Source organism: Chlamydotis macqueenii, chromosome 8 (genome assembly GCF_036417535.1).
Source record: "Chlamydotis macqueenii isolate bChlMac1 chromosome 8, bChlMac1.mat, whole genome shotgun sequence".
In the NCBI taxonomy this organism is placed as follows: Eukaryota; Metazoa; Chordata; class Aves; order Otidiformes; family Otididae; genus Chlamydotis; species Chlamydotis macqueenii.
In genome coordinates, this window is record NC_141563.1 from 33,312,679 (window position 1) to 33,324,391 (window position 11,713).

At 46.2% G+C, this 11,713-nt stretch overlaps 1 long non-coding RNA gene across 1 annotated transcript; it reads right to left on the reverse strand.

Annotated features, from left to right (window-relative positions):
• Positions 1 to 1,762: 1,762 nt before the first annotated feature.
• On the reverse strand, positions 1,763 to 10,443 carry LOC147599999 (uncharacterized). Its single transcript, XR_015259223.1, has 4 exons — positions 10,377 to 10,443; positions 7,274 to 7,344; positions 5,111 to 5,713; positions 1,763 to 3,477 (listed from the first exon to the last, which is right to left on the reverse strand). It is a non-coding gene; the product is annotated as an uncharacterized LOC147599999 (long non-coding RNA).
• Positions 10,444 to 11,713: the final 1,270 nt, after the last annotated feature.

Below are 11,713 nucleotides of genomic sequence, written 5' to 3' on the forward strand. Positions count from 1 at the left end.
ATTAGACAAGCACTTAACACTTCCACTCCTTTACACTGCATGGTTTAGGCATGTAGATACATATAGTTGTAGACAGGAATTCAACCAGAAAAGAGCTGCCTCTGCAATACGGTTGAATTTCACAGGGAAAGCACAAACTGGAGGAGGGGGCAGGAAGCTAGCGTAAGGAGTGTCCTTGCGATGCTGTGGGCAAACATAACTGCTCCGGAGAGAAGAGAAGGTGAAGGACTGTAATCCGGTATGGGCTGCTGGCCTCTTAGAATCGTAGAATCATGGAATGGTTTGGGTTGCGAGGGACCTTTAAAGGCCATCTAGTCCAACTCCACTGCAAGAAGCAGTGACATCTCCAACTCTTGTCCTGAGGAAGAACAATGCCAAATTGGGTTATTTTTTTAAGAGCTGAGATGGTAAGCACATCAAAGTATGAGAATTCAAATTTCTTGTTTACATTTAAACTTTGGATTTCACGGGGGAACGTAAATTAGCACCATACTATGCCTGAGATCGGAGCCCTCACCTAGGAGCTCTGCTTTGGCATGCACCCATGACAGCCCACCTCAGGCTTCAGGAGGGACAACACCGTTAAAGTCCATTAAAACTCTTAACTGAAAGAAATTGGGTGTTGTAACATTGACTATCGCCCTTCTCTCAGGCAAAACTCCTGCTGGGAGCACTCAAAGGTTTGCCTAATCTTGTATTGCTGCATCAGAGCAGCCGGTAACAGAAGAATCAAACCAGACAGTTGCATAAATGTGAATTTTCTTGCCTTGAATCTGTTGTTTTCAGTTCGCACGATTCATTGAATGATTCTGTTGGAGGCTGTAAATAACTTCCCCCCCCCATTATTACCCTAATAATTCCCCTGAGATGGAAAATGTGTTTATTTTGATTCAGAGATTGCAAAACCACAGGAATAAAACAAGTCTATGCTGCCAGCTCTTTATTTAATTTCTTGTTCTTTTGCTGAAGCTCTGAGAATAACTCCTGTTTCCTGCTGAAGAAGGAAACAGTGTTTTCCTTGACTTATGTAAATGTGACTTCCCCGCTCATACATTTTCCCATTGCTGGAAACAGGCAGGAATATTCTCAGTGCCTGAAGTTTGCAGCATGTGTATAAGATTTTGCCCTACGCCCAGTTCACCATGGGCTGGCTTGGAGGGACTGGAGGACAGGATCGGTCCTTATGGACACGCAGAGGCTCAGCAGAGCAAGATGAGGTGCCCGCCAGCTCTTGACAAGGACCTTCCTCCCGACCAGAGAGCTCTGACTTCATTTTGACCTCAAGGCAACACTCCTCTGTGTTCTTTTTTCTTTTTTTTTTTTTTTTTTTCTGTGATTTAAGTCATTTGGCCATAACGTATAATCAAGGCTTCCCTTACCAAGAGGAGCTGCAGCAAGAACAGAGGGAGTAAAGTATAGGCTAGCCATGTAATGGGAGCGTGTGAATGTGGGATGGGAAACGCAAAGAGGAAGACGGGGAGGCAGAGATGCAGCATAAAAGCAGCACTGACATCGGGAACTATTTCTCTGGCATGTATATAATCATACAGTAATATCCAGTTGGGAGAACGTGGTGAAGCGTTTCAAACAAAGGAAATGGCGAGTGCCTGGAGCTCCTCTGCATATTTATTACATCAACATAATGATATAGAGAAATACAAGAGAGGCAGAGGCTGGTCTTACAAGCAGGTGAGTGTTGCTGCTGCTGCGTGTGGTACTGCTGGGAACGTGCCCAGCTCAGGCTTGGCGTAGAGGCTGGTCTTTGGTGACGATGTCAGTGGATTACTGAGAGTTTAGGCCACCACACCTGAAAAATGACGCTTGAAAACCTGGCTGCGCAGCAAGCATCCCAAGAGCTTGACCCATTGAGGTCTCCAAGGAGGAGGGCAAGAGGTGGCGCCACCACAGCTGGCCAGCCCCACAGCAGGGAAAGGGCAGCTGATGGCAAATCCAGTCTTTCACTGAGCCAGCAGAAAGGGTACCGGGGCTGGAATCTCAAGCCAGATAAGATCAGGCCGAATGGGAGGTGGAAATGTTAAACCATTTCTAGTCATGACCCTTTCTCATGGGCGAAGACTGCTCAGGGAGGCAAGGTGCTTCTTGGGGCATTTAGTCTGGGGCTTTTTCTCAAAGACAAACTCTAATGCAATTAGGGAATTACAGGGTTGATGCAAAGATTATAAAATTTAATTATCTAACCTCTGTTATGCAAGAGGCCAGGAAAGATAACATTCCTGCCAGGCCTTTAATCAATGATGTGCCGGTTTGCAAAAGCGCCGAGTGATTTGGCGCTCGCTCAGTTTTCATGGGTCCTGCTGCAGGAAGCCTGGCTTTGCCGGGGCTGGTACCAGCTGCTTCTGGGAAATTTAGGATCTTCCAAGGTTTTTCTCCGTCTACCCGCCCAGAAATTAGGCCACTAAAAATTGCCATTTGCTTCTGAAAATGGCATTGCCATCATTACACTGACAATTGAGATCCAGATCTAGAAACGTTGAACCCCTAGGAGTCCCTAAACCCCTGCCTTTTCCATAAAGAAAACTACTTTCCTCTAGCTTCCCTCTTTCATACCAAGATTTCCCAGAGTGCTGTCTCCATAAACCAATCTTTTCACCTGAGGAAGGCATCTATCTGCTTCCCTACCAGGGCCATTTCTCTTCTCCCTGCACTCCCAAGTAACTTGCAGTTATTTATCTATTTATCTTTTTTTCTTTTCTTTCTATTACTACTGAGGTGATGGCAATTCCCTGTAACAATATAATCCTATGTAATTTATCATGATAAGTCTGTTCCGCTAATGCAATGGAGTCCCTGTTAGCTGGGGGAAAAAAAAAAAAAATTACAAGGAGGAAAAATCAGTGTAAGCCATACAGATCTTGCACGCTACTGTGGCTAAAGAGCTGACGGGGAGAAGCTCGCCTGCTGTTGATAATCAGAAAAATGTATTGCTGCTGTGGTCTACTCATAACCCTTGAGATCAGGTCTTTATTCCTGAAGTCATGCACAAATAGAAGAGTTGCAGAGAGAGAGACGCCGGGGCGGGAGGAGAAGAGCAGTGACCTTTGCAAGTGAACTCGCAAGGAAACAACAATGTGCCTCAGCTTTAGCTTGATTTTTTAACTTTTCTTTCTTTTTTTTTTTCTCAGAATGAAGTTGGCTGTTGGAAACCCAGAAGCACTGGCTGTCAGACACCGATCAGATCCTGCATGCTTGGTTATTCCAGTGTTTAATCCCAGATGAGGCCAAGTCATGCTCAGATTTTAGACATGGCAATTGGGTCTGGGCCCTCTTTCTTCTGGAGTGTGTTTCTGTCTGGTCTGCAGCTCGAGAACCTCAGACAACCCGGTACCCCAGAAGATGCTGGGAGGTGGCCAAGCAACGCGCAGGTTTTGTCGCTGGAGTAAACTTCACCCATAATCTGAGCCTGGCATCCTTGTGCAGTGCACCCACTTCTTTACAGGATCTCTGTTGTCCAGGAGACTACAAAATAAAACATCCAGAGGGAATAACAATGAGGAATGAGGTCCATTATCCCATACATATAATATATACATATATATCATACATCATGCATGCAGTATTATGGTGACCACTTTTCTTTTTGATGGTGATGGTCCATGAAAAATAGTTTTAAAAACCCAAATATTCCCCAACTTCCCTGCATCTTCTCCAACTTCTTCCTCTTTTTATTTTCACTTAGGAAAATTATGCAAAACTGTGGCTGGTTGAGGCTTCAATCTGGGGGTTGTTTTCCCATAATTTTGCTTTTGGAGTCTTCTAAAAAGCCATTTATTTCCCCCTTGCTCCCTTTTGTCTCTGCTACTCGTCATAAGCGCTATTGCCCAACGTCCCTCCCAGCTCTGCAGCAGAAACTGCCATTTGCTGCTATCGTTATTGTGTGAGATCCCGCACTTCTGAAAGCAAACAAAAAAAAAACCAACCAAGTTGCCATCTCTGGCTCCGAGCTTTTCCCCATCAGCTCCCTGTCTCCGCCGAGAGCACTCCCATTTCAGCCCTCACCGGAGCTCCTCGGGGTAAGGTTGTGAGTGCCAGGGAAAGACACATGTTTCCCATTATATGTCAACAGCTTCGCAGAGCTCTGGTGACAAGAGCTCGTATGAAATAGCACCGGGTGGAAAGGGGCCGCAGGTTGGGGAGGGACTCGCTGGTTAGGGGGGGGAAGAGTCACAGCAGGGAGCCCCGTTATTAATAAAACAGGGGACATGGAGAAAGGGTAACACTAAAACTAGCAGTGGTTAATTTTAGCACAAACAAACAAAAAAAAATTAACTAAAATGGTCTCCCAAGCTGGCCAGGTCTGGGGATATGTTGTTCACAGCATTTATTCAAACCCGTGCTCTATCATACGAAGTTGCTGCAAGAAAAAAAAAAAAGAGAAAAAAAAAAAACCACCTCAGCATCCAGCACCTCTGTTTATATAAATTACTCATTTTCACACACCGATGTCCTGTTCTCTCGTCCTGCTTGGAAGCACTCCCTTGTTTCCAGGGTTGTGTTACAATCCCGTTTGTTTCTCACTGTAAAACCAGCTCATTACGTGGCCCTTCCCGTCCCTGCTGTTACGATGCAGTATGCAATTTTGCGTTTGCTTCTGGCACGCCATGATCGGAGCAATACAAATATCACGGCTGATCTGGTGTTAATCATCTCGGTCCAGTGATGGGAGGGCAATTGGAATTCCACTACAGCTCTGCAGGTTATTCATAGCATCAGCTCGCTAATTTTTACTGGAATACGTTCACATTAGCGTGACATGTTTATTGGAACTTTTTCTGCAGTCAAGGAGAGTTATTGTGGGCATGGGCTAAATGCATTCAGCCGTTATATTCTGCAAGCCGCAGCAACCCTCAGACGAGGGCTGAGCTGGGCTTGAATGGCCTATCTATAAAATCTCCTTCATGTGTCACCAAAACAGACTCACCGAAGAGTCTACAGGCTACCAGCTTAATGTATTAGCCTAATACTTTAGCTCTTAGCTTAATATTAAAATAACAATAATTGTCAGAGGTACAAATGTTGCGGCCAAGCGGAGAGCACTTGGAAGGCACAGCCCTTGAAGGGAGCGGGTCATCAGCCAAGAGAAATAAATTACCTTCGGCTCCCAGCACGCCAGCTGTATCTAAACCAGCTTGAACATACGACGTCCGCAGACTGGTTTTATCTCCGTGGAGGCGGGGGAGGGCTCACAGTTCTACTCGATGGCAGGCGGTTCTCAGAGGGGCTTCGCTTTGCAGCATCCTCTGGGGATGGCAGTCACATTCGCCTTTGCCTCCCTATCTCCCAAGGAAATCTGGCTCCTCTTCCATTTTCTGTCTCCGTATCAGATCCTAAAGTGCTTGGTGGTTGCTTTGCATGACAGTGCCCTCTCCTCTGGCTCTGGAACTGGCTCCTTGGGCAGCTGCTGAGGCTCCCACCTCGGCTCCTGAGCCATCCCGGAATTTGGCCGTGGAGGAGATTCAATTGGGAAGTGAAGTAAATGCAGAGCTCCTTTGTGTTGCTGGTTTTTATGGCCTAAACAAGTGTTGTCATGGAGGACTGGTATTTAGATGGGCTCCATTGGAGAAGGGACTCCTGACACTTTCCTGCCGTGATGGTTTTGTGAGGCACATTAGCACCTCCACGCCGGATCCTCCTGCGCTGAGGGTGAGCGGCCTGGCTCGGGATGGGATTTAACTCCTCTCTCTGCCCTTGGGAGCTGTGCAAAACAGAAAAAACCACACATTTTGGGTTTGCTGGGGACACGAAACTTGGCGAGTCTTGCGCAAAACTGAGTGGAGACACAAATCTGTCCTGGGAGCTGGCAGCAAGCACAGCCCTGGCCCCCCAAACAATTGCTGTTACGCCCCGCAATAAAACGCTCCGTTGCTCCTGCGGGACGCGAGGGATTTCAGCCTCCGGTTCAGGATTTTGCATTGAGTTTGTGAGTCTGCAACCGTTTGCCTAGCAGTAGGCCAGCTGTTTCGGGGAAAAAAAAATAAATCCCTGCCTTGCCTTCTTACAAGCCAGTGCAAAGCACAGAGCTCCGCAGAGCTGTTAATTTGGCTTTTGTTGTGAACTTGCCTCTCCTCAAATGCAAAATTGAATGAATAGAAACCAACCTGAAAAAAAAATTTAAATTTGCAAAGTGCACTTTCATATTTAAAAGAACCTGGGATGCCAGTCTTTCTTTTGTCCCTAATTTGCAAACTTAGGGAATACGCCTGCTCTAGTGAAGGAGGCCAGGACAATAATAGCAATAAAAGCTTTCATGGAGTTGGTTCAGAAAACCATTAAATGAAGTGTAGACTTGCAAAATGATGAGGAATAACTTCTTTCCATCTTTGAGATCTCAGTTCCTTGCTGACACCAAAATGTGAATCGAAAACTGAAATAACTCTCACTGGGTTATTTTTGCTGAAACTTTGCACAACTACAGGCAAAAGCCCAAAGCATTGCTGAATGCAAAACACAAATGACTTCATGCTTTGTAAACCATTCCAGCTCAAGTATTGAGGAACTGCTCACAAAGCATCAAGAGGAATTTTTTTGTTGTTGTTTTGGTTGTTGGTTGTTTTCTTTTCCTTCAAGAAGGCAACATTTCGTATTTTAAAAAACCTGCTATTTTTTCCCAGACCTCAATTTTGGAATGAAACCAGGGTCTGATTAAGAATGATGTGAAATGAAAATGTACAATTGGACTACACAATATTAATGTCTTTCTTAAGAGTATAAGGCAGAGGACATTTTTACAGGCTTGTCTTTTTGGTTTTACTCTCCTTTTTTGAAACTCTTTTGTTAGAGGGAGCGAAAGCAGAAAAAGGTTGCGCAAGGCTTAAATATGGGCAGGAAATTTCCCACATGAGGATGGGCAGAAAAATTTGCTGAGGCATCAAAACTTATCCCTGCTCGCTGGGAAGTGGATGTGAGACCTACACCTTTCAAAGCTTTCAGATAGAAAGACAGCTCCATGTCTTGTCCCACAACTGGTTGCAATACAGACATTATGGGATAGAAGCGTTTTAAATACTTCTTGAAGAAATAGTTAGAGCAGGAGTCTGTCAGCATGCAAGATGGCTAGCTGCTCTGTATTTTGGCTGGATGAACCATCTGTCTATGAGCAGCCCAGACCAGCTGTGTCGTGCTGGTGAGACCGTGACCAGAAGGTCGTCAGGGATGGGGAGATTTGGCCATAAAGGTCTGACACAGGTCTGGGGTTCCTACGTCTCCATCGAGGGCCTTTGTGGCTAAATACACACATTTTCAGATCACAAAATACCTTAAGATGTTAAGAAAACTTTGTTCGGGAGAGCTTTGTTAGAAGGAGTTGTTCTCATGAAAGGCTTCTTTCTGAAGAAAGCAAAGAAAAAATAAAGAACAAAGCAGAATTAGTTCATCCAAAACTTCCCAGCCATCTCCTCACCATTGGGTTTGGGATAATCTCATGCTAATTCATTTGGAAGAGCAGGTCAGTCGCCATGGCTTCTCCTTCGAATAAGGTCCCATGAGGCTCCTAACTCCTGCTCCCCCCTCACTTGACCCTTCGTTTGGGACAAACAAGGTGTTTACCTTCCCTGCACCCCATTCTCACTGCTGGTAATAATGGGAAGTGATTATTGCTGTCTGCTTTGATGAAGTCTCCTGTGATCTACAAACGAAAAATGCAGTGTAAATGCAAGGAACGTAATTATTATTATCACCAACGAAGCTGCCTGGTGACCTTGGAGCTGGTTTATGGATTCATAATTGGTTCAGATTGAAATGGCGATGTGGCAGCAAATTAAACACGCCATCGCATTGTCACTATGCCCCATCCAGTCTTGGAGGACAGTAAATATTGCAAGCGTGATTAACCCCTGTTTCAGGACACTGCAATATCTTCGCCTTCGACAGTATTCTGAGCTCCAGCTGCCCCAGTGTTGCTGGGATTTGGAAATTCCCAGTCGATACTCATGCGGTCATAGACGTCAAGTTAGTTTTCAGCCTACGTTTTGCTACAATGAATTGTGTGCAGGCCTCAGGAATGAGAACCAAATACTGTTTGACATTTACAGGGAATATTTAATTTCAGAAAGAGCCTCTGTGTATCGTGGAATCACACAGCAGTGAAGAGCCCCTTCCAGCCTGAAAAACAGCTGCTATTTAATATTATACAATCACTTTACGCTGCCCTCAAAAATAGAGGTTGAGGATTCAAATGCTGCATCCTGTTAAAATTACAGGAGAAGCCCCTATAGACTGAAAGTCATTTTCCAAACGGGGGTTTAGCTGTAATTATGGGTCAAACAGCTCCTCTTAAGTGAAAAGTCCCTGTATTTAATGATGTGACACAGCATTGCTGTAGGGGCTTTGCTTTTCAGCAGTTTCTTCCTACCTCTCATTTATTAAACTAATCTGGCAAGGAGAAGAAAACAACACAACCATGGGAGGTCTATAAATCTTCCTGCTCTCGAGCAGAACTAAATCCCTAGGTAAAGAGAGGTTGGGAAGCCACTTCCTCCATCGACAGGTTATTCCATAATTATCCTCTCCCAAGCTCTCTCCACCTTCCCCTGCAGCCTGTAACCAGAGTTGGAGCCAAGATCCTGGGCAGAGTGGACACACCAACCAGTCCCCTGTTTCCCGGCGTTGTGCAATCCGGTCTCTCTTATCGGTGTTCTCAGGATCTTCCCACAGCTCAGACAAAAGGTCTCGGGTTATTTGTAGATATCTATAATTTGCAGGGTCCTCCCTTAGCTGGATTTGCTCTTAAATATAGGACTGGGAACTCCTCTGCGGAGTCGTCCCTCTTATTGCTTGATGCTTCCTGTGTACTGAGCGTGCTGTCAAAACAATATTCCCCTACCCTTGTTTACCCCCTTCAACTCCTTGGCATCTCATACATCAGGCCCAGCTTCCTCCCAGCTCCTTATAATCACGATTGCCTCAATAGGAGCTATTAAAGACCTTAGCCCTCCTTTTCCTCCCAAGAAAATGAACCTGATCTCTAGGATGTGACATTCGGCTTCTTTTTGTGAAAGCGGTGGTTAGAAGTCCACTCGGTAATATCACTGTCATCTGTCATTAGCTTCCAGACCGTCCCCTTTAGCCAAACTGGCTCCTGGCTGGTTTCCTCCACAGATATTTAAAGACTATCATAGTAATTATCTCTCCTTCCTTTGCTATTTGTGTGCTAGATCCTCAGGCTTGTGTTTCATCGCTGTTTTCATTGCTTTTCCCATGTTCCAGCAGTAAACAGCTCGTGCTCTCAAGTCTGTGGACAGAGGAGGAGACCCATGGACAGGTCGCATCCAACAACAGCTCCCAATGCCCCCACATGAGGTGGGGTTGGGGTTTCCCACAGGTCCATCCCGCAGGCCTGGCCTCTGCGCCGGCCGGTTCGCACCAGGGCACAACCTCTCTGATGGAAACTATTGAGCTCAGGCTGAGTGTTTTCTCCTGTAGGACCGCAGGCTATTCTGGACTTGTGAGCTGCAAGGGGATGAACCTGACGATTTCCCCACTAAGCCACACAGGCCTCTCAATCGGCTCCTTAATGTGAAACATGTGCCGCCGAGCCCCGACAGTTAGTTCTCACTTCGGCCTACCCCCGCTTTGCTCAAATGCCGAGCGCCATAGGACATCAGAGGCCAGCAGAAGAGATTTTGACTGTGGCCCGGGTTATTTACACAAGGCAAAGGATGTTTCGTTTGCCTTTTATCTAATTATGATGGGCTTATGAAGATTAAGCATTATATGACTTAGGCTATTTACGGCAGGCACGGTGCGTCGGCAGCAGAGCATGGGTGCAGCATGCAGGGCTCACGCTCAGGACTTGGGGCCCTTACGTAAAAGTTTATTTAGACCCCCTTGCTCCCAGTTAGCACCAGCTCCTGTTAAAATCTGCAGGAGCAGAGCACCTAAATAACCTTGCAGAGCAACACCGAGACTCGCAGAGACCTTCAGGTGCTTGGCAGGGGCCACAGAGCAAACTGCACGGGAGACCAGAGCTGGGCGACTTGTGTTGCTGGGGTCATTTTAATCCCCATCACGTCATTATCGTTGGCATATTAACTCCCACTTTACCTCCCTGCATCGCTCTAGGGAGAGGAAATGGGTCGTCACAGTAAATATCACCTTTCCTGGAGGTTTTAGCATAGGGATGGCTGCATCATCTCCAGCATCCGCTAAGCCCTTAGGAGCGATTAGCTCAGGGTGCACACCTTGGGGGAAAGGAGAGAGGTAACCTCTGCTAAAGAACCCAGCAGCTATGCCAGGAGGGCTGAGCTTTAATGAGCTCAGGAGCGATGCTCTGGGCGGTATCTCACAAATTAGTAGGCAAATGCACTTGCACAGATGCCGCCTCCGTGAACACCAGCTTAGCTGACCACACTTCTACTCACCAGGAGCAAGCCTTGTCACTACGCTTACATAAAAATAATGACTCTTCTTTTGCTGCTTGTTCCATGTCTTGAAGTCCTAAAGGAAAGAGAAATAGACTCCTTGAATGCTTTGAGATTGTAACTGATGTTGAAGTCAAGGATGCTTCTCTTGTGCTCAGTGCCTGCAACCATGTGGGGCTGCACTGTAGCTGGGCAAAGAGATTTGCAGAAAAATGTTTAACCTTTCCTAGTGGAGGTTGCTTGGAATTTCCCATTCCATGAAACAAAAAGTTCATATTTTGACTCAATTCAGAAGGAAAACATGGAGTAAAATATCAGAATCTCTCAAGGGATAAAAGCCCCAAATTCAAAGCTGCCTCAATAAAGCAAGGAATGGCTGATAGAAACCCCAAACATTTTTGATAACTAGAAATACCAGCAGATCGACTCTTCTGCACAAGGTTACCTGCCTTGGTTGATAGTGTAGATAGGGGAAATACCGTACGGATGTCCCTTGAGGATACACTTCCCTTCTGCTTCCCGACACCCGCCCTGGTTTCCTGGAGCACCTAAACCCAAACATGAAAGGTTTTCCATGGGCAGAGAAGGGTGATTGCTTTAAAGCCAAACCCATCCCCATGCCGCAACCTCACCCCGCTCCTGTCCACCTTGGCACCAAGCAACTGGCTTTGCTTCTCCTGTGTTCTTAAGCTCATTTTCTCTTTAATAAACCTCTTGATTGCCTGGCTCTTATTTGCAGAAATGTATATATTTTCCCCCGTAATGAAAGATAAAGGACAGCAGCCAACATACGAACATGAACCACCCCAAAATGTCTCCCCTTCCCCATTGCAGCGGTGGGTGCAGGGGCAAGAAGAACTCAGTCCATGCAACTTTTTCCCTTCTGTACTTAAGCAAAAGTAGCTGCTTATAAATATAACCAAGTTGGGAGAAAACGTCCGGAGGCAAAATGGAAGCGCATTACAGGTGCTGTGCTGGAAATGTTTGTGTTACATTCCCAATAAAGCACAATGTGTATTTCGGAAGGTTGGCTACGGGCAGCCTGGTCTCCACCGAACCCTCTGGCTCCTTGCAGAGGTGCCAGTTTGTCGAGGGCCATACCGCTATGTGCTAATGTCTTCTCCTGGAGAGGTTCATTACCTTAAGCACCAAACCGTGTGCCTTGTACCTATTTGTATGGAGACCTGCTCTGCGAGAAAGCTACTTTCCATGCTCTGTCCTCTGAACAGTTAATCCACCTGCTCGCTGCCTAGCCTGGCCCACTTCCCCAGGGAACTGCTCCCTTCGTTGCAAGATAAGACATGCACGGCTTAATGCCTCCAGTAAGCCTGCTGGCT